Below are 20,966 nucleotides of genomic sequence, written 5' to 3'. Positions count from 1 at the left end.
CACCGCAATGGCCACCCGAAGGGTCCGCACCGCCTTGGCCACCCGAAGGGTCCGCACCGCCATGGCCACCCGAAGGGTCCGCACCGCCATGGTCACCCGAAGGGTCCGCACCGCCTTGGCCACCCAAAGGGTCCGCACCGCCTTGGCCACCCAAAGGGTCCTTACCGCCATGGTCCCCTGATCAGCCTGCTTCACCTTGGTCCCCTGCTCAGCCTGCACCACCATGGTCCCCTGCTCAGCCTGTACCACCATGGTCCCCTGCTCAGCCTGCACCACCAAGGTCCCCTGTTCTGTCTGCACCGTCCTGATCACCTCCTCTGTCTGTCCTGCCACCATCCTGGAGTCCGTACTTCTGAACCGGTTCCACCTTCCCGTCACGGACTCCAGGATGACTACTGTATGGCTGATGAAACATCTGAAGGAGTCAATGAGCTTGAATGTTCAAGTTTTAAGAGTCTTTTGCCATAAATATGTTAAACTGGTCAAATATGGATAAATGTCTGGCTATTGAATCATCAGAAGGAGTCTATGAGTATTTATAGAGAGTTCAAGACAGAGGACTCTTTGGCCAGAAAAATGTTCAGTAGGTCAAATATGGTTTACTGTATGGCTGAAAAAATATAATAACAAGTCTATGAGTATGTTTAGAAAGTTCAAGATCGATGAAATTTTAGCCAGAAAAATGTTCTGTAGGTTAAATATAGACAACTTTCTGTCTGATGAAACATAAGGAGTCTATAAGTATGTGTAGAGAGTTCAAGATTGAGGGGTCTTTGTTCAGAAATATATGTAATATATATCCTACTGGATGTCTGAAGAAACATCAGGAGTATTTAATCTACTTTGTCCAGAAATATGTTCTATAGATCCAAATATATGACTTACTGAACATATTTCTGGCCTAAAAGTCCTCTATCTTGAACTTTCTCTACATACTCATAGACTCTTTCTGATGCTTCATAGGCCATATAGAAGTCCATATCTGACCTATTGATCTTTTTCTGGTAAAAGGGACCTCAAAGTGTAACTTCATGTCCTCACAGACTCTTTCTGATGTTAAATCCACCAGACAGAAGTCCATAACTGACCTATTGATTTATTTCTGGTCAAAGGGTCCTCAAAAGATTTTAAACAATATAAACTTACAGAATCCTTCTGATGTTAAATCAGCCATACAGAGGTTCCATTTTTGACCCACTGAACATATTTCTATCCAAAGAGTCCTTGAACATTGAATTACTATATATACAAATTAACTTCTAATGATGTTATATTAGCCATATAGAATGGTGTAGCCAGACAGAAAATTGACCTACTGAACATATTTCTGGCCCAAGAGTACTTGATCTTGAACTTTCTATTCATACTCATAGACTCTTTCTGATGCTTCATAACCCATATAGAAATCCGTATCTGACCTATCTGACTTATTTCTGGTCAAATGGTCCTCAAAAGGTTTTAAACAATATAAACTTATAGAATCCTTCTAATTTTAACCCTTAAAGGGGCAAGCATAAATAAATTTGATGGAAAAATGATTCATTGCTATTTTTGTATGTATCTAGACTAAAATGACACAGTTCATGCATTTTTTCCAAAATATGACCTTTATTTTCTAAGTTACACTCTGTATCTCCCGAGATACATTGCCCATTTAGGGTAACATTTTGCAATGTATTCTTTTTTCAGTTCATATGACAACTTTTACACTACACTACAGTACACTACAGTACTTTACACTACACTACACTACACTACACCACACTACACCACACTACACCACACTACACTACACTACACTACACCACACCACACCACACCACACCACACCACACCACACTACAACACACTACACTACACTACATTACATTACACTACAACACATTACACTACACTACACTACACCACATTACACCACACTACACTACACCACACTACACTACACCACATTACACCACATTACACTACACTACACTACACTACACTACACTACACTACACTACACCACATTACACTACACTACACTACACTACACCACATTACACCACACTACACTACACTACACCACACTACACTACACTACACTACACTACACTACACTACACTACACCACACTACACTACACCACACTACACCACACTACACCACACTACACTACACTACACATTACATTACACCACACCACACTACACTACTTTACACTACACCACACTACACTACACTACACTACACTATACTACACTACACTACACATTACATTACACTACACACTACACTACACCACACTACACTACAACACACTACACTACACTACACTACATTACATTACACTACAACACATTACACTACACTACACTACACCACATTACATTACACCACACTACACTACACCACACTACACCACATTACACCACACTACACTACACCACACTACACCACATTACACTACACTACACTACACTACACCACATTACACCACACTACACTACACTACACCACACTACACTACACTACACTACACTACACTACACCACACTACACTACATTACACTACAACACATTACACTACACCACACCACACTACACTACACTACATTACACCACACTACACTACACTACACTACACTACACTACATTACACCACACTACACTACACTACATTACACCACACTACACTACATTAAACTACAACACACTACACTACACTACACTACATTACACTACAACACATTACACTACACTACACCACATTACATTACACCACACTACACCACACTACACTACACTACAATACACTACACTACACTACACTACATTACACTACACTACACTACACTACACTACACCACATTACACTACACTACACTACACTACACTACATTACACTACATTACACTACACTACATTACACTACATTACACCACACTACATTACACTACACTACACTACATTACACCACACTACACTACATTACACTACACTACACTACATTACACTACACCACACTACATTACACTACACTACATTACACCACACCACATTACACTACACTACATTACATTACACTACACTACATTACACCACACCACACCACACCACATTACACTACACTACATTACTCTACACTACATTACACTACACTATACTACACTACACTACACTACATTACACTACACTACACTACATTACACTACACTACACTACACTACACTACATTACACTACACTACACTACACTACAAGTCAAAGAAAAACCTTTATCCTATTCAATATCTGTAGAGAACAGGCCTCAAAACATAAGAATATATGTGAGTGATCAGCCCTGTTAAATACCCTTATATGGGCAATGTATCCCCCAGGATACAGACATTCAATGCCTGATAATCAAAGATGTGAGAAGATTATTTTAAAAATATCCACAAGAACATGTAAAACTATCCTTAAAAAACTATTTTCTAAAACAAAATCACTCTAAAATATCATAATCATGAAAAATATAAAAACACTTCCCTCATAGCCAGTGTCTTTGTCCACGTATGCTGCCATTTTGGATTTTGATACAAATGTTTGGAATGTTGGCATAAAGTCACATGACCTGATTACATGACCCATCACCCCATCAGTGTTTCTCATCAACTGCAACCACATAATGCCCCTCCCCCCATAGCCCTCCCCCCTACAGCCTGTTAAATGACTGTATCCCCCAAGATACAGAAACTCTTTAAGGGTTAAATCAGCCATACTGTCATGATTCTCGTAGAAGCAGAGACGGTAGTCGGATCTAAATGCAGCAGTAGACTTTAATTGACTCAGAACAGGATAAACTCAGAATTGACTCAGAACAGGAAAATCTCAGAACGGGCAACAGGTACACACAGAACCTACATGCAACCACTGAAAGCAACTACAAACAATCACTGACCAGGAACAAGAGCAAACACAGGGTTTAAATACACAGAGGGAATCAGGGAAACGAGACACAGCTGGGGCAAATGAGAACAACGAAAGGAATCATACAAACTAACAAGACAACACACCTGAAACCAGGAAACTAATGATTAAACAAACTAGGGATAATTAAATACAATCAACACCAACAGAATCAAGAAGACTGAAAGAAATAAAACAAAATCCAAACACATGACAAAACAGACCCTGGTCATCACATAATTCCCCCCTTCCGGAAGGCGTGACCTCACGCCGTTCAAGACCAAGGCGATGACCTGGGAAGGGGGGGCGGGCGTCCTGGAGTCCCAGACAAGATAGCTAGAGACCATGGATTCTAGGACGGCATCGGAACAGACGGCCACGGCGGAGCAGGCTGTGCGGGCGGCCACGGCGGAGCAGGCTGTGCGGGCGGCCACGGCGGAGCAGGCAACCAGGGCGGAGCAGGCGGCCAGGGCGGAGCAGGCCACGCAGGCAACCAGGGCGGAGCAGGCCGTACAGGCTGTGCAGGCGGCCAGGGCGAAGCAGGCTGTGCAGGCGGCCAGGGCGGAGCAGGCCGCGCAGGCAACCAGGGCGGAGCAGGCGGCCAGGGCGGAGCGGGCCACGCAGGCAACCAGGGCGGAGCAGGCCGTACAGGGGGGAACACCCTCCGGAATCAATTGAGCCAAGCGTGTCCTCCTCCTCTTCCTCCTACGACGGCGAAGACGCGCCGTCGGGAATGGGGACTCAGACAACTGGGCATTACTGGATTCTGACGACTGGACAGGACTGGACTCAGACAACTGGACAGGACTGGACTCAGACTCTAGATCGGCAGAAGTGACAGGATACTTAGTCTCTGGATCAGGATCAGCACGCTCTGAGCTTGACGGAACCAGCGGCGGCGAGGGCTTTAAGCTGGGTAGGACCAGCGGCGAAGAGGACACTGAGCTGGTTAGGACCAGCGATGAAGAGGGCTTTGAGCTGGACAGGACCAGCGATGAAGAGGGCTCTGAGCTGGACGGAACCAGCGGCGAAGAGGGCTCTGAGCTGGGCAGGACCAGCGGCGAAGAGGGCTCTGAGCTGGACGGAACCAGCGGTGAAGAAGACTCTATGCTGGACGGGGCCAGCGGTGAAGAGGGCTCTGGCTTGGCGGGCATGTCGCTTTCAGTCTCAGGCTCGGCTGGACTGGCGTGAAGTGCAGGCTCGGCTGGACTGGCGTGAAGTGCAGGCTCGGCTGGACTGGCGTGAAGTGCAGGCTCAGCGGGACCCTCTTGAAACGTTGGCTCTACGGGACTCACGTGATGCGCTAACTCAGCAGAGCCCGTGAGAAGCACTGGTTCAACGAAGCCCACTGTAAACGGCGAACCGCTCATCGAAAGAGCCCACTCAATATACTGAACCAGAGTTCCCTGAGGCTCAGGCATCGACGAGTAGAGGGGCTCAGACAATCCTCCACGGAAAAACAGCATCAAACAGATATCATCTAAGGGAGTCTGATAAGCCAGTTCCAGAAAAACCGTCACGTAGTCCTCAATGGGTAAATTCCCCTGACGGAAACACATGATCTCTGCTACAGGATGCATAGAGGGATCCTGGATACTACCTGCTAGATCCGTTGTAGGTTGGTCAGTGATTCTGTCATGATTCTCGTAGAAGCAGAGACGGTAGTCGGATCTAAATGCAGCAGTAGACTTTAATTGACTCAGAACAGGATAAACTCAGAATTGACTCAGAACAGGATAATCTCAGAACGGGCAACAGGTACACACAGAACCTACATGCAACCACTGAAAGCAACTACAAACAATCACTGACCAGGAACAAGAGCAAACACAGGGTTTAAATACACAGAGGGAATCAGGGAAACGAGACACAGCTGGGGCAAATGAGAACAACGAAAGGAATCATACAAACTAACAAGACAACACACCTGAAACCAGGAAACTAATGATTAAACAAACTAGGGATAATTAAATACAATCAACACCGACAGAATCAAGAAGACTGAAAGAAATAAAACAAAATCCAAACACAAACAAACACATGACAAAACAGACCCTGGTCATCACACATACAGAGGTCCCTTTATGACCTACTGAACATATTTCTTATTTAAGTGCTTGAACATTAAATAACTATATATACAAATTAACTTCTTATGATGTTATGTTAGCTAGACAGACATTTGACCTGCTGAACATATTTCTGGCCCAAGAGTACTTGATCTTGAAGTTTCTATACATACTAATAGACTCCTGATGCTTCAGAGGCCATATAGAAGTCCATATCTGAGCTATTGAACTTATTTGCGGTCAGAGAGTTCTTGAACATTATGTTACTATACATACAGATTTACTTCTTATGATGTTATAGTAGCCAGACGGTAGTCCATATTTGACCTACTGAACATATTTCTGGCCCAAGAGTCCTCGATCTTGAACTTTCTCTACATAGACTCATAGACTTCTGATGCTTCAGAGGTCTTATAATAATTATAATAATAATTCGTTACATTAATATAGTGCTTTTCTAGGTACTCAAAGCGCTTTACATGGAACTTGTAATGACAAGAGGAACTTCATGTCCTCACATACTCTTTCTGATGTTAAATCCGCGAGACAGAAGTCCATATCGGACCTATTGAACTTGTTTCTGGTCAAAGGGTCCGGTCCTCAATAGTTTTAAAAACTATATAAACTTAAAGGGTAACTCAACCCCTGGTCAGAGACTGACTTCACCCACTGACAATATTTGAAAAATGCTGGAAAAGTGGGCAGAGCCCAGCGGAGGGGGGGCAGCAAACAAGTAAACTGTAAACAAGAGCGTGGCGTGGCGTGGCGTCAGGTTCAACCTGAAGAGGGTTCAGCCATATATTGTAGAATAAAAATACTTTATTCCCAATTGTCAAAATATTTACTTGAATCAATTAACAGCATTAATAAAGTCCCAGTCTTACAGATCATTAACTAAAAAAAGTTGTTTTAGGGTTTAGTTACAATATTGAAGCAGATCAATATTTGAAGCAGAAATATGTTGCTGGTCACGTAATTCTTGCTGCTGCTACTTTCAAGCAACCCCATTAATATGAGCCACAGTATATGACATATTATTATAGCATGATGTATTTCCCATTGATAAATACAGTGCAAATTGTTCCGTTTCTTCGGATAAAAGGGAAGTTGGAAATAAAAATCAATAATAGGCTGAACTGTACCATGATAATATGTCCGTAACATTTAGGCTACCACTCTCGTCTTTTATTTACATCAAAAGGCAGGTAGTGTGACATATGTTGGCTATAAATAATTTTGAAAATTTAACAGAAACAAAATTTATATTTATGAATGTAAGCTTGTGTAGCCTACTCAGTTCACATGAAAAGAAAGAGACAGAAAAGAGAGAAGCTAGAATCAGTGAACGTACATTAATACTGACAAAATTACCAGGTTTGGGATTAATTAAAATCATGTCGGTTGAAGAGCACGGCATACCTTTAAAATGTTATTAGTTTTATTATAAAACTAATACATTTTTTCTCTGAGTTTTCTTTATTATGTTGGCTTAAGAAAGCCAGCATATATTTAAACATTATTATTATTATTATTATTATTATTATTATTATTATTATTATGAGAAATTGACTCCGCCTAGAACTTTAATGCTTCACCAAATTCAGCTCAGACCTTCAGACTGGTCTGACTCTCATATCTTTTCTAACTGGTCAGACTACTTTCCAAAAAATCAATTGACACGCGTTTTCTGAGCAATGAAGGCCGTACTACTTAATGCCGTCCACTAGAGGGGGCGACATGATAATAAGTGTTTTCTACTCTTTCCCTGTTTGCATCAGTTTAAATGAATTGCATGAATTTCATTCATAAATAGGCCATATCTGTGTATCCACTCTCTAGTTTATTTTAAGATATTGTTATTCACACTGGTTTTTGCATTTAATGTTTGTCCATCTGGAACTTTTATTTGTCATGAGCTCTATATTTTAAGATGTAGCCTACTAGAAAAAAGAATATGATTCAACAACACAAACTCTGTTTTTACTCGGCAAATTTGTTTTCCTTTCAAGTAGGCTAGGCTATCTATCTATCTATCTATCTATCTATCTATCTATCTATCTATCTATCTATCTATCTATCTATCTATCTATCTATCTATCTATCTATCTATCTATCTATCTATCTATCTATCTATCCATCTATCTATCTATCTATCGACTCACTGACTGGCTGATTTGAGCTTCCTTTGTGAAAAAATGCAGACCACCTTTTTTAAACTGTTATTTAAAACGGTGGTCTGCTATATTTCACAAAGGAAGCCCATTTGTGCGGTCGTTGGCGTTATACGAGAAGGACATTCTGAATATGAGCCTACAGTAAAATTAGCTGTCTTAAAAATGCGGATTGATCAGTGCAGAGTTATTCCAGACGCCTCCCGGTGCTATTCGTATTGGAATTGTGTAATCACAGATTATGAACAGATGTTTTCAGAGGTGGACAAAGTACACAACTTCCTTACTTGAGTGAAAGTATAGATACTAGCCTACTGGTCAAATATTACTCCGTTACAAGTAAAAGTTGTAAAGACCGATTTTTACTTAAGTAAAAGTACAGAAGTATACTTGTTTTTAAAAGTACTTAGGCTAAGTATCAAAAGTAAATGTCAATGCATTGTTTTATTATTGTTGATTTATTGTGTGTAATACTTGCCTCTGAATCTATGCCTGCCCTCATATCAATATCAAAATTATTTCTAGAACACAGTTCCAGCAGTGGGATTGAATGTGAAATTGAATAAGTGATAAGTTATTGAAACACTCAATAACGTCCATAATGGTTTCGGACACCCAAATGGCTCTTCCCTCAATTAGTGCCTATTTAAAGTTTTTTGGCTTTTAGTATGAATATGTTAGCCTTACTGTTATCTATAAGCTATAGTGTGCACCAAAACAATGACAAAATTCGCATTTAGAAGACCAAGCCCAACATTGAAAATGAAAATATTTTATATAGGCTATAGGCTATATATTATAATATCACGTTGTGCATTGAAGAATAACATAGGCTATGCACTTTTTGCATTGCATTGCACACCAGAACTAATTCCTTCCCATGTTAATTAAAGAGATGTGTTGTTGCATTGCATTACATAAACGATCTAACGTTGTGCTTTGAAGAATAACATATAGACTATGCACTTCTTGCATTGCATTTCACACCAGAACTAATTCATTCCCATGTTCATTAAAGAGATAACATGTGTTGTTGCATTTCATTGCACAAACGATCTAACGTTGTGCATTAAAGAATAACATATAAACTATGCACTTCTTGCATTGCATTGCACAACAAATCTAACTCATTCCCATGTTCATTAAAGATATAACATATGTGTTTTATTTTTTGCGATTGCATTGCAAAAACGATCTAACGTTATGTATTGAAGAATAACATATAGACTATGCACTGCTTGCATTGCATTGCACAACAACTCTAACTCATTCCCATGTTCATTAAATAGATAACGTATGTGTTGTTGCATTGCATTGCACAAACGATCTAACGTTGTGCATTGAAGAAAAACATATAGACTATGCACTGCTTGCATTGCATTGCACAACAACTCTAACTCATTCCCATGTTCATTAAAGAGATAACGTGTGTTGTTGCATTGCATTGCACAAATGATCTAACGTTGTGCATTGAAGAATAACATAGGATATGCACTTCTTGCAATGCACACCAGAACTAATTCCTTCCCATGTTCATTAAAGAGATAAAATATGTGTTGTTGTATTGCATTGCACTAACGATCTAACGTTGTGCATTGAACAAGAACATATAGGCTATGCACTTTTTGCATTGCATTGCACACCAGAACTAATTCCTTCCCATGTTCATTAAAGAGATAAATATGTGTTGTTGTATTGCATTGCACTAACGATCTAACGTTGTGCATTGAACAATAACATATAGACTATGCACTTCTTGCATTGCATTGCACAGCAAATCTAACTCATTCCCATGTTCATTAAAGAGATCAAATATGTGTTGTTGTATTGCATTGCACTAACGATCTAACGTTGTGCATTGAACAATAACATATAGGCTATGCACTTCTTACATTGCATTGCACACCAAAATTAATCCTTCCCATGTTCATTAAAGATGTAACATATGTGTTGCATTGCATTGCAAAAACGATCTAACGTTGTGTATTGAAGAATAACATATAGACTATGCACTTCTTGCATTGCATTGCACAGCAAATCTAACTCATTCCCATGTTCATTAAATAGATAACATATGTGTTGTTGCATTGCATTGCACAAACAGTCTAACGTTATGAATTGAAGAATAACATATAGGCTCTGCACTTCTTCCATTGCATTGCATTGCACACCAGAACTAACTCCTTCCTATGTTCATTAAATAGATAACATATGTGTTGTTGCATTGCATTTCACAAACGATCTAGCCTTGTGCATTGAAAAATAACAAATGGACTATGCATTTCTTGCATTGCATTGCACCCCAGAACTAACTCCTTCACATAAAGAGAAAACATATGTGTTGTTGCATTGCATTGCACAAACGATCTAACGTTGTGCATTGAAGACTAACATATAGGCTATGCACTTCTTGCATTGCATTGCACAACAAATCTAACTCATTCCCTTGTTCATTAAAGATATAACATATGTGTTGTTGCATTGCATTGCAAAAACGATCTAACGTTGTGTATTGAAGAAATAACATATAGACCTATGCACTTCTTGCATTGCATTGCTCAACATAACACGTGTTGTTGCATTGCACAAATTTATGGACAAAGACTTGAACATTAACTTACTAAACATACAAGACTGACTTCTTGTGATGTTATATCAGCCAGACAGTAGTCCATATTTGACTGATTGAACATATTTTTAGCAAAAGAGTCCTCAAAGGTATTTTGTGTACTATTATAAACTTATAGACTCCTTCTGATGTTAAATCAGCCATAAAAAAGTCAATTTGTGCATTTTTGCACAACTCCTTCCAGAACACATATTTCTGCCAAGAGACCATAAAACTTAACTTACTTATACATATACATACTGACTACTCGTGATGTTAAATCAGGCAGGGAGTAGTCGATATTTGACCGATTGAACACATTTTTGGCCAAAGAGTCCTCGAAATGTTTTTACCATTATAAACTTATAGACTCCTTCTCATGTAGCCTTATAGAAGTCCATATTTCAACTACTGAAAAAAAAAAAAAAAAGAGTACTCAATCTTGAACTTTCTATACATGCTCATCATAGACTCCTTCTGATGCTTCATAAGCCATTTAGAAGTCCATATTTGACCTGTTAAACTTATTTCTTTAAAGGTTTATATAAATTAAAGGTTTTAAATATATATAATTTTATATAATATTGAATACTTAAGCTATATTATCTTATAGACTAATTCTGATGTTAAATCAGCCATACAGAGGTCCATTTTTTTTTTTACATTTTTTTTTATATTTCGGGCCAAAGAGTACTCAAACTTGAACTTTCTATAACATACTTGTTGACTCCTTCTGATGTTATGTCAGCCATAAAGTAGTCCATATTTGACCCAAGGAACATAGTTCTGGAAAAGAGTCCTCAAATCTTGAACTTTGCATTCTCCACTCCTAGACTCCTTCTGATGGCCACATAGAATTCCATATTTGACCTATTGAACTTATTTCTGGTCAAAGGGTCCTCAAAGGGTTTCTTATTATGTTAATTCAGCCTTATATCTTTACGGAGGTTCCTATTTGAACTACTGAACACATTTTTGGCCAAAAAGTCTTTGACCATTAACTTTCTCTGCTTATTTACTTCTCTTAATAATACATTAGCCATATAAAAGTCCATATTTGACCTACTGAACTGACCTTTCTGTACATGCTCATTGACAGCTTCCGATGTTTCATCAGCCTGAAAGATGTCCATACTTGACCCATTAAATATATTTCTGACCATAGAGTCCGCGATCTTGAACTTTCTTAACTATACTCATAGACTGCTTCCGATTTATCTTCAGCCTTACAGTAGTTAAAATTTTATATTTTGAACATATTTCTAGACATGAGACCTTGAGCTTTAAATTTCTAGACTTAATTTCTCTTACAATCCTTCTGATGGTTCATCAGCCATACAGCAGTTCAAATCTGGTGACCTTGATCTTGATCGTTCTATACTGTACATACTCATAGGCTTGTTCTGATGTTTCATCATTGAGACAGAAGTCTATTATTGACCTACTGAACATATTTCTTGCAAAAAAATCATCAAAGTTTAACTTGTTCCTTCTCCTAGACTATTTTTGATTTTACATCCACCATACAGTAGTCCATATTTGACCAAGAGAACATATTTCTGGCCAAAGAGTCATCAAAGGGTATGTTTATATGCATTCTCATAGACTACTTTTGATGTTACCATATTGTTAGTCCAAATTTGACCCATTGAACATATATCTGGCCAAAGAGACCTGGAACTTTAATTATCTACACATAATTACTACCTCATGATTTTTCATCAGCCAGGCTATTGTCCATATTTGACAATTGAACATATTTCTTGGCTGGAAGAGTCCTTGATCTTTCTATACATACTCATAGACGCTTTCAAATAGTACTTCAGCAAAAAAATTATCCATAATTGACTTCTAAACTCATTTATGGGCGATGGGTTTTTGAACTTGATTTCTCTATACATATTAATTGACTCCTTCTGATGTTACAAGAGCAATACAGTATTACATTGTATCAATATGACCTATTAAACCTATTTCTGACCAAAGAGTCTATGAACATTTTTCTTGCAAAAGAATAACATATGGGTTATACTCATTGACTCCTGATTTTACAAGAGCAATCGAGTATTTCAAAAATTTGACCAATTGAACATATTTCTGGCCAAAGAGACCTTGATCTTATTCTTTCTATACATCCTTTCATCAGCCGGATCTTTGTCCACAATTAAATATTGTGAGTAAAGACAATACACTTTCTGTGTAAAGACAATACACTTCCAGCTCCTTCACCCGATTTTTCTACCCGAAGAGTCTATTCTTAATCAGCTAGAGTGACAACGAGTCTATAAAACCTACTGAACATTTTTCTGCCTGAAGAGTCTATGAACTTGAACTTTCTATACATAATCATTTTACTTCTGATGTTTCTTCAGCCATACAGAAGTCCAGATTTGACATTGAACATATTTCTGTCCGAAGAATCCAACACGATCTCATGAAAGTGCATATCTCTAGCACGAATGATATTTCTCGTATCATTTATGGCCAAAACGAGTTTTTGCGTTCAAATGATACGCACTGTAAACCCCTTGGGTAGAATTAGGGATGAGGAGGGCATGCATATTACACACCATAAAGTGCGCATCATTTGCACGCGAAAACTTTCTATTTATACTTATTATAGACTCTTTCAGATAGTATATCGGCCAGACAATTGTCTATAGTGACTATTGAATTTTTTTCAAGGCCAACTATGTACTTGAACTTTCTATGCATGCTGATTGACTCCTTTTAGTGTTTCATCAGCTAGAGAGTAATCCATAATTTACCTACTGAAAACATTTCTGGTAAGAGTCCTCGATTTTGAACTTTTTATACATGCTCATTGACTACTTATGATGATTCATCAGACAGACAATTGTCCATAATTGACCCACTGAAAATTTTTCTACCCGAAGAGTCTTTGAACTTGAACTTTGACCAAAGAGTTCTCAAAAGGATTTTGTCTATAATAAACGTATAGACTCCTTCTGATATTAAATCAGCCATACAGAAGTCCATATTTGACCTTCTGATAATATTGTCACATGCCTGTCCTGTCTCGTGTAGCACATGTGGTGTTTGTGTTCCTGTCTCTGTGTTGACCCCACCCTCCTTGTTATCTCATTATTGGTTTCATTTGCCCCACCTGTTGTTCCCTTATCACCTGCCTGATTTGTCCCTTTTATAAGTTCCTTTGTGTTTGCAGTCTGTGTTGGATCGTTGTCTTGTACACGTCTCCTGTTCTCCCGTGACCCTTTTGGTATGTTAGTTTTTGAAGTTGTTGTTTTGTATTAAGTTATGTTTTCCCCCTCGTGGGTTTTGTTTTGTGTTTAGTGTTTCTTTTGTAATAAATATCATTATTCCTTTGCATTTGAGTCCTCCCTTAGTTATCTTTAGTTAACGTGACAAATATATCCTGCCAAAGAGTCCTCGATTTTGAACTTTCTATACAAGCTCCTTCTGATGTTTCATCAGCTAGACAAAAGTCCATATTTGACATACTTGAACATATTTCTAGTAAAAGAGTCCTCGATCTTGAACATTCTATACTCATTGACTCCTTATGCTGTTTCTTCAGCTATAACAGTACTTCAGATTTTACATATTGAACACATAGACCGAAGAGTCCTTGATCATGAACTTTCTATTTATAGACTTTCAGACAGTAAATCGGCCAGACAATTGTGCATATTGACTCCTCCTAGTGTTTCATCAGCCAGACAGCAGTCCATATTTGACCTGCTGAAAATATTTCTGGTAAAAGAGTCCTCGATCTTGAACTTTCTATACATGCTCATTGACTCCTAATGCTGTTTCTTCAGCCATACAGTAGTTCAGATTTGACGTATTGAACATATTTCTGACTGAAGAGTCCTTGATCTTGAACTTTCAATTCATAGACTCTTTCAGATAATACATCGGGCTGACAAGTGTCCATACTGACTGTTGAACATATTTCGGTAACACTTTAGAATACTGTATCTTACTGTATCTCAAGCACTTGATTTGTGTACTTCATCCACCACTCCACTGCTAAAAAAAAAACGGATTATTGTAGTGACTACTGTGTATGACTGTTCATTAGTAGTTACTTCATAGTTATTTTTCTTGAACCTTAATTAATAGATAATTAGTAGTAGTTCTTCAGGAGGTATGAGATAATTCATTAGTTATTGATTAACTAACTGTTACTTAACACAATCCTAAAATTATATTACATACTGATTAGTTAACACATCTTCCTTAGTAGTTAACAGTAGTGAAGAAGTAGTTAATGAAGAATTACCTACTAGTTCTTCATTAATTCCTTATTAGTTATGCAGTAAGTAAGATACAGTATTCTAAAGTGTTACCCACTAGCCAACGAGTCTATGAACTTGAACTTTCTATACATGCTCATTGAGTTTTTCTAGAGTTTCATCAGCCAGACAGTAGTCTATAATTGACCCGCTGAAAATATTTCTGCCCAAAGGGTCTATAAACTTGAACTTTTTATATAACATCAACTTCTTCTGATATGTAATCAGCTAGAGAGCAGTCCATAAATGAAAATTGTTCTGGCAAAAGAGTCCTCGATCGTGAACTTTCTAAACACACTCATAACTCTTTCTGATGTTATATGTATGGTGATACTTGATCTTAACATATGTTCAGTAGGTCAAATGTGTATTGTAAGTTTATAATAGTACACAAAATACCTTTTGACGACTCTATTGCCAAAAATATGTTCAATCAGTCAAATATGGACTACTGTCTGGCTGATATAACATCACAAGAAGTCAGTCTTGTATGTTTAGTAAGTTAATGTTCAAGGACTCTTTGTCCATAATTTTTTCAGTAGGTCAGAAATGGACATTTGTTTGGCTGATGTAACATCAGAAAGATTCTAAGAGAATGTATAGAAAGTTCAAGATCGAGATACTCTTGGGTCAGAAATATGTGCAGCAGGTCAAAAATGGACTACTGTCTGGCTAATACAACATCACAAGAAGTCAGTCTGTATGTATAGTAAGTTAATGTTCAAGAACTCTTTGGACAGAAATATGTTCCTTAGGTCAAAGAGGGACCTCTGTATGCCTGATTTGACACATAACAGATGTGCTCTCGCATTGCATTGAATAACTAACTTATTCATTTTTGCTTTGAGGGAAATTATTGCATTTACCTCTTGCGTTACAATGCATAGAATAAACTACTTCATACCTCATGTGCAATGAAAAGATAACATGTGTTGCATTGCACAAACGATCTAAGAATTAGCGTCGAATAATAATGTATATTATAAAGAAGTATATCAGTCAGATCTTTTATGCAGTGGAATGTAACTCCAAAAATGGTATCTCTTCAATGCACATCGGAATGAGATAGTTACTGTATGTTTGAAATGTACTCATAGCTTATATGTTATTCTTCAATGCACAAAGTTAGTTCTGGTGTGCAATGCAATGCAAGAAGTTCATAGCCTATATATTATTCTTCAATGCACAACGTTAGATCGTGTGTGCAATGCAACAACACATACACTCACCTAAAGGATTATTAGGAACACCATACTAATACTGTGTTTGACCCCCTTTCGCCTTCAGAACTGCCTTAATTCTACGTGGCATTGATTCAACAAGGTGCTGAAAGCATTCTTTAGAAATGTTGGCCCATATTGATAGGATAGCATCTTGCAGTTGATGGAGATTTGTGGGATGCACATCCAGGGCACGAAGCTCCCGTTCCACCACATCCCAAAGATGCTCTATTGGGTTGAGATCTGGTGACTGTGGGGGCCATTTTAGTACAGTGAACTCATTCAAGAAACCAATTTGAAATGATTCGAGCTTTGTGACATGGTGCATTATCCTGCTGGAAGTAGCCATCAGAGGATGGGTACATGGTGGTCATAAAGGGATGGACATGGTCAGAAACAATGCTCAGGTAGGCCGTGGCATTTAAACGATGCCCAATTGGCACTAAGGGGCCTAAAGTGTGCCAAGAAAACATCCCCCACACCATTACACCACCACCACCAGCCTGCACAGTGGTAACAAGGCATGATGGATCCATGTTCTCATTCTGTTTACGCCAAATTCTGACTCTACCATCTGAATGTCTCAACAGAAATCAAGACTCATCAGACCAGGCAACATTTTTCCAGTCTTCAACTGTCCAATTTTGGTGAGCTCGTGCAAATTGTAGCCTCTTTTTCCTATTTGTAGTGGAGATGAGTGGTACCCGGTGGGGTCTTCTGCTGTTGTAGCCCATCCGCCTCAAGGTTGTGCGTGTTGTGGCTTCACAAATGCTTTGCTGCATACCTCGGTTGTAACGAGTGGTTATTTCAGTCAAAGTTGCTCTTCTATCAGCTTGAATCAGTCGGCCCATTCTCCTCTGACCTCTAGCATCAACAAGGCATTTTCGCCCACAGGACTGCCGCATACTGGATGTTTTTCCCTTTTCACACCATTCTTTGTAAACCCTAGAAATGGTTGTGCGTGAAATTCCCAGTAACTGAGCAGATTGTGAAATACTCAGACAGGCCCGTCTGGCACCAACAACCATGCCACGCTCAAAATTGCTTAAATCACCTTTCTTTCCCATTCTGACATTCAGTTTGGAGTTCAGGAGTTTGTCTTGACCAGGACCACACCCCTAAATGCATTGAAGCAACTGCCATGTAATTGGTTGATTAGATAATTGCATTAATGAGAAATTGAACAGGTGTTCCTAATAATCCTTTAGGTGAGTGTATGTTATCTCTTTAATGAACATGGGAAGGAGTTAGTTCTCGTGTGCAATGCAGTGCAATGCAAGAAGTCCATGTTATTCTTCAGTGCACAACGTTAGATCGTTTGTGCAATGCAATGCAACAACACACGTAATCTGTTTAATGAACATGGGATTGAGTTAGTTCTGGTGTGCAATGCAATGCAAGAAGTGTCTATGAGCCTATGTCATTCTTCAATGCACAACGTTAGATCGTTTGTGCAATGCAATGCAGCAACACATATGTTATGTTATCTCTTTAATGAACATGGGAATGAATTAGTTCTGGTTTGCAATGCAATGCAAGAGGTGCATAGCCTATGATATTCTTCAGTGCACAACGTTAGATCGTTTGTGCAATGCAGCAACACATATGTTATCTCTTTAATGAACATGGGAATGAGTTAGTTCTGGTGTGCAATGCAATGCAAGAAGTTCATAGCCTATATATTCTTCTTCAATGCACAACGTATCTAACGTGCAATGTGCAATGCAATGCAACAACACATATGTTATCTCTTTAATGAACATGGGAAGGAGTTAGTTCTGGTGCGCAATGCAATACAATGCAAGAAGTTCATAGCCAATATGTTATTCTTTAATGATGCACAACGTTTCCTTAACGCACAAAGCAATGAGTTATTTCTGGCTTGCATTGAAATGCAACGTGCATAGCTTAAACGTTTTTCTTAAATGCAAATGCAACACATTTATCTCTTCTTTGCACACGAGGTTATTCTATGCATTGTAAATGCAATAGCTAATGCAATAATTTCCATTAAATGCACAAATGAATAAGTTTGTTGTAGTATGCAGTGCAGTGCGAAAGCACATATGTTATATGTTTCATTGCATAGATGAAATAATGATATATTTTGTGTATTCGAATGCATTTACAAAATAGTATCTCTTCAATGCACATCGGAATGAGGTAGTTCAGGTACAAATGTGTGTATTCAATGCACTCATAGCTTGTTATCCATATAACATGTTATCTCTTTAATGAACATGGGATTGAGTTAGTTCGAGTTACTTATGCATATGTATGCATTGCCGTGCAACAAGCGCATTGCTTATATAGTATTGCTCATGTACATCGTTCGCTCCTGTGTGCAATGCAGTGCAACAGCACTTATATTATCTCTGCGTTTTACAACGAAATGAGTCGGTTCTGGAATGCATTGAAATGCAACAAGCGCTTAGATGCTTAGATTGTATGTTTTTTTTTTTTCTCTGAACATCGTTAGATGTGTGCAACAATAAACCAGCAATCATGTTATATTTAATGCATAAAGGAATGAGTTAGTTCTGGCATGCATTGAAATGTAATGTGGCATCCGAGGGAATTACAAAAGGCCCACTCACTAGGCCTGAATACAATTACAGTTACCAAAGCACCGACTACGCCACCTGGGGAGTTTCACCCCAGGAATTATGCCTAAAGGCTACACAGGTTCACCACCAAGGCAGTTATAAATAGGAGACACAGACTTGTGTACAAAATTACAAAAGATGCTTTATTTTAATCAGTTTAAAATAACAATAGATTTAACAACAGATTGGGACACACACACATACTCACGCACACACACGACAATCCACAGGGCTGCAACCTTACTTCAGGTTAATTAGGTGAAAGATCAATTCCGGTTTGTGCCACACACACGCACACTTGTACTAATGTGAGATCTCATGCATACAGCAAAACACTGCAATCCGTGAGAAACACCACCACCGCACGTCACACGCCCTCGTCCCGAGTAAACCTGCAGCTCCTGAGGAATACACACGCACACACCAAACATAAATTAATAAAGTTAAATTTTGCAACCGAACAACCACATAAGAGAAAAACTTCAGATTAAGTTTACTAAACCATTAAGAATTATCAGAAGACAAAACTAGACAAAATAAACAAATATCTGAAAACAGTAAGACAGCTACAACCATTAAATCAAACCAATAATTACATTAAGTTGAAATTATAAGGTCAGCTGACTAATCAGCAAAATAAACAATACTCAATACACCCAAAATAAATGGTTTCTCTTCAAAATGAAAAGGAATCAGCCACTGAGTTATAACACAAAAATAAGTAAATCACAACAAAAATACAACATGAAACAAAACAAATGCCCTTAAAGAAAAGAGCGCAACCACACAAACCAAAACAAAAGAAAAAAATAATATTCCACACGCCCCAATAGACGGGAGTACGCTCAAAAGCGATCCTGATGAAGACAGCACACTGGACGTGTGCTCCACGTGGGAACAAAGCAGCGATATAATCGTGAAAGCGAAGCCACACTTTCTCCTAAAATTTAAACAAACAATTAAAAAAGAGACGGCATGCAAAATCATTCGTCGAGACTTACGAACAAAGAGATTTTGCACTTACCAGCAGGTCGTTGCGGAACTCTGACTAGTCAACACATTCAAACACTCGGTTTAAAAGGAATAATGATCCAGTGTACGTTCTTATACACTAACGCCCTAAAGCCATATTAACAGTCATTAACATTGCCAAATGCTGAAATTACATAAGATTTTAATTAAACATACGTACCAGGCCGACAAGAGAAGGTAACACGCCAACATAAAAGGCAAGATTAGAGGGCATACGCACATTTGAGTATAAAACTCGCTTACGGAGTGACAAAGCCACACGGGAGGGGAACAGCAGATGGAAAGTGAAGCTACCTAAACAAAACACTCCTGTTAGCTTTTACACATCAACTCTTAGCTGCCAAAACATCACTTTTTCCTACCTGAACTGCTTCACCCCAATCACAAACCCAGCCAGGAGAAGAGACAGCACCCCAGAGGGGAGTCGCTTACCTGAGCTACGAGTGTGTGACGCTTATATGTGTACGTAACACGGCGCCCATTACTGACGTCACACAAGCGTCATAGCTCTCATGTCACAATCTACCCTCCATTTTTTTAAATCGGCGTCCCGACGATAAATAAACTCAAATGAGAACATTAGAGACAAAATTAACGACTCTTGCCATCAGGCTAGTGCCAGGGCCTAACAGGGGCAGACAAAAATTAGACAGGAGCCACATAGCGACACCGCACTTAAAATCATTTACAGGGGATACAGAGAACAATAGATAAGCATCATCGTACTCAACGCATCTGCCAAAAACAATAGATAGGCGTCATCGTACTCGAAGCATCTACAGAGAACAATGGATAGGCATCATCGTACTCGAAACATCTACAGAGAACAATGGATAGGCGTCATCGTACTCGAAACATCTACAGAGAACAATGGATAGGCGTCATCGTACTCACAACATCTACAGAGAACAATGGATAGGCGTCATCGTACTCACAACATCTACAGAGAACAATGGATAGGCGTCATCGTACTCACAACATCTACAGAGAACAATGGATAGGCGTCATCGTACTCACAACATCTACAGAGAACAATGGATAGACGTCATCG

The sequence above is a fragment of the Squalius cephalus genome (genome assembly GCF_949319135.1).
Source record: "Squalius cephalus genome assembly, chromosome: 10".
NCBI lineage: Eukaryota > Metazoa > Chordata > Actinopteri > Cypriniformes > Leuciscidae > Squalius > Squalius cephalus.
This window is presented reverse-complemented; position numbering follows the sequence as displayed.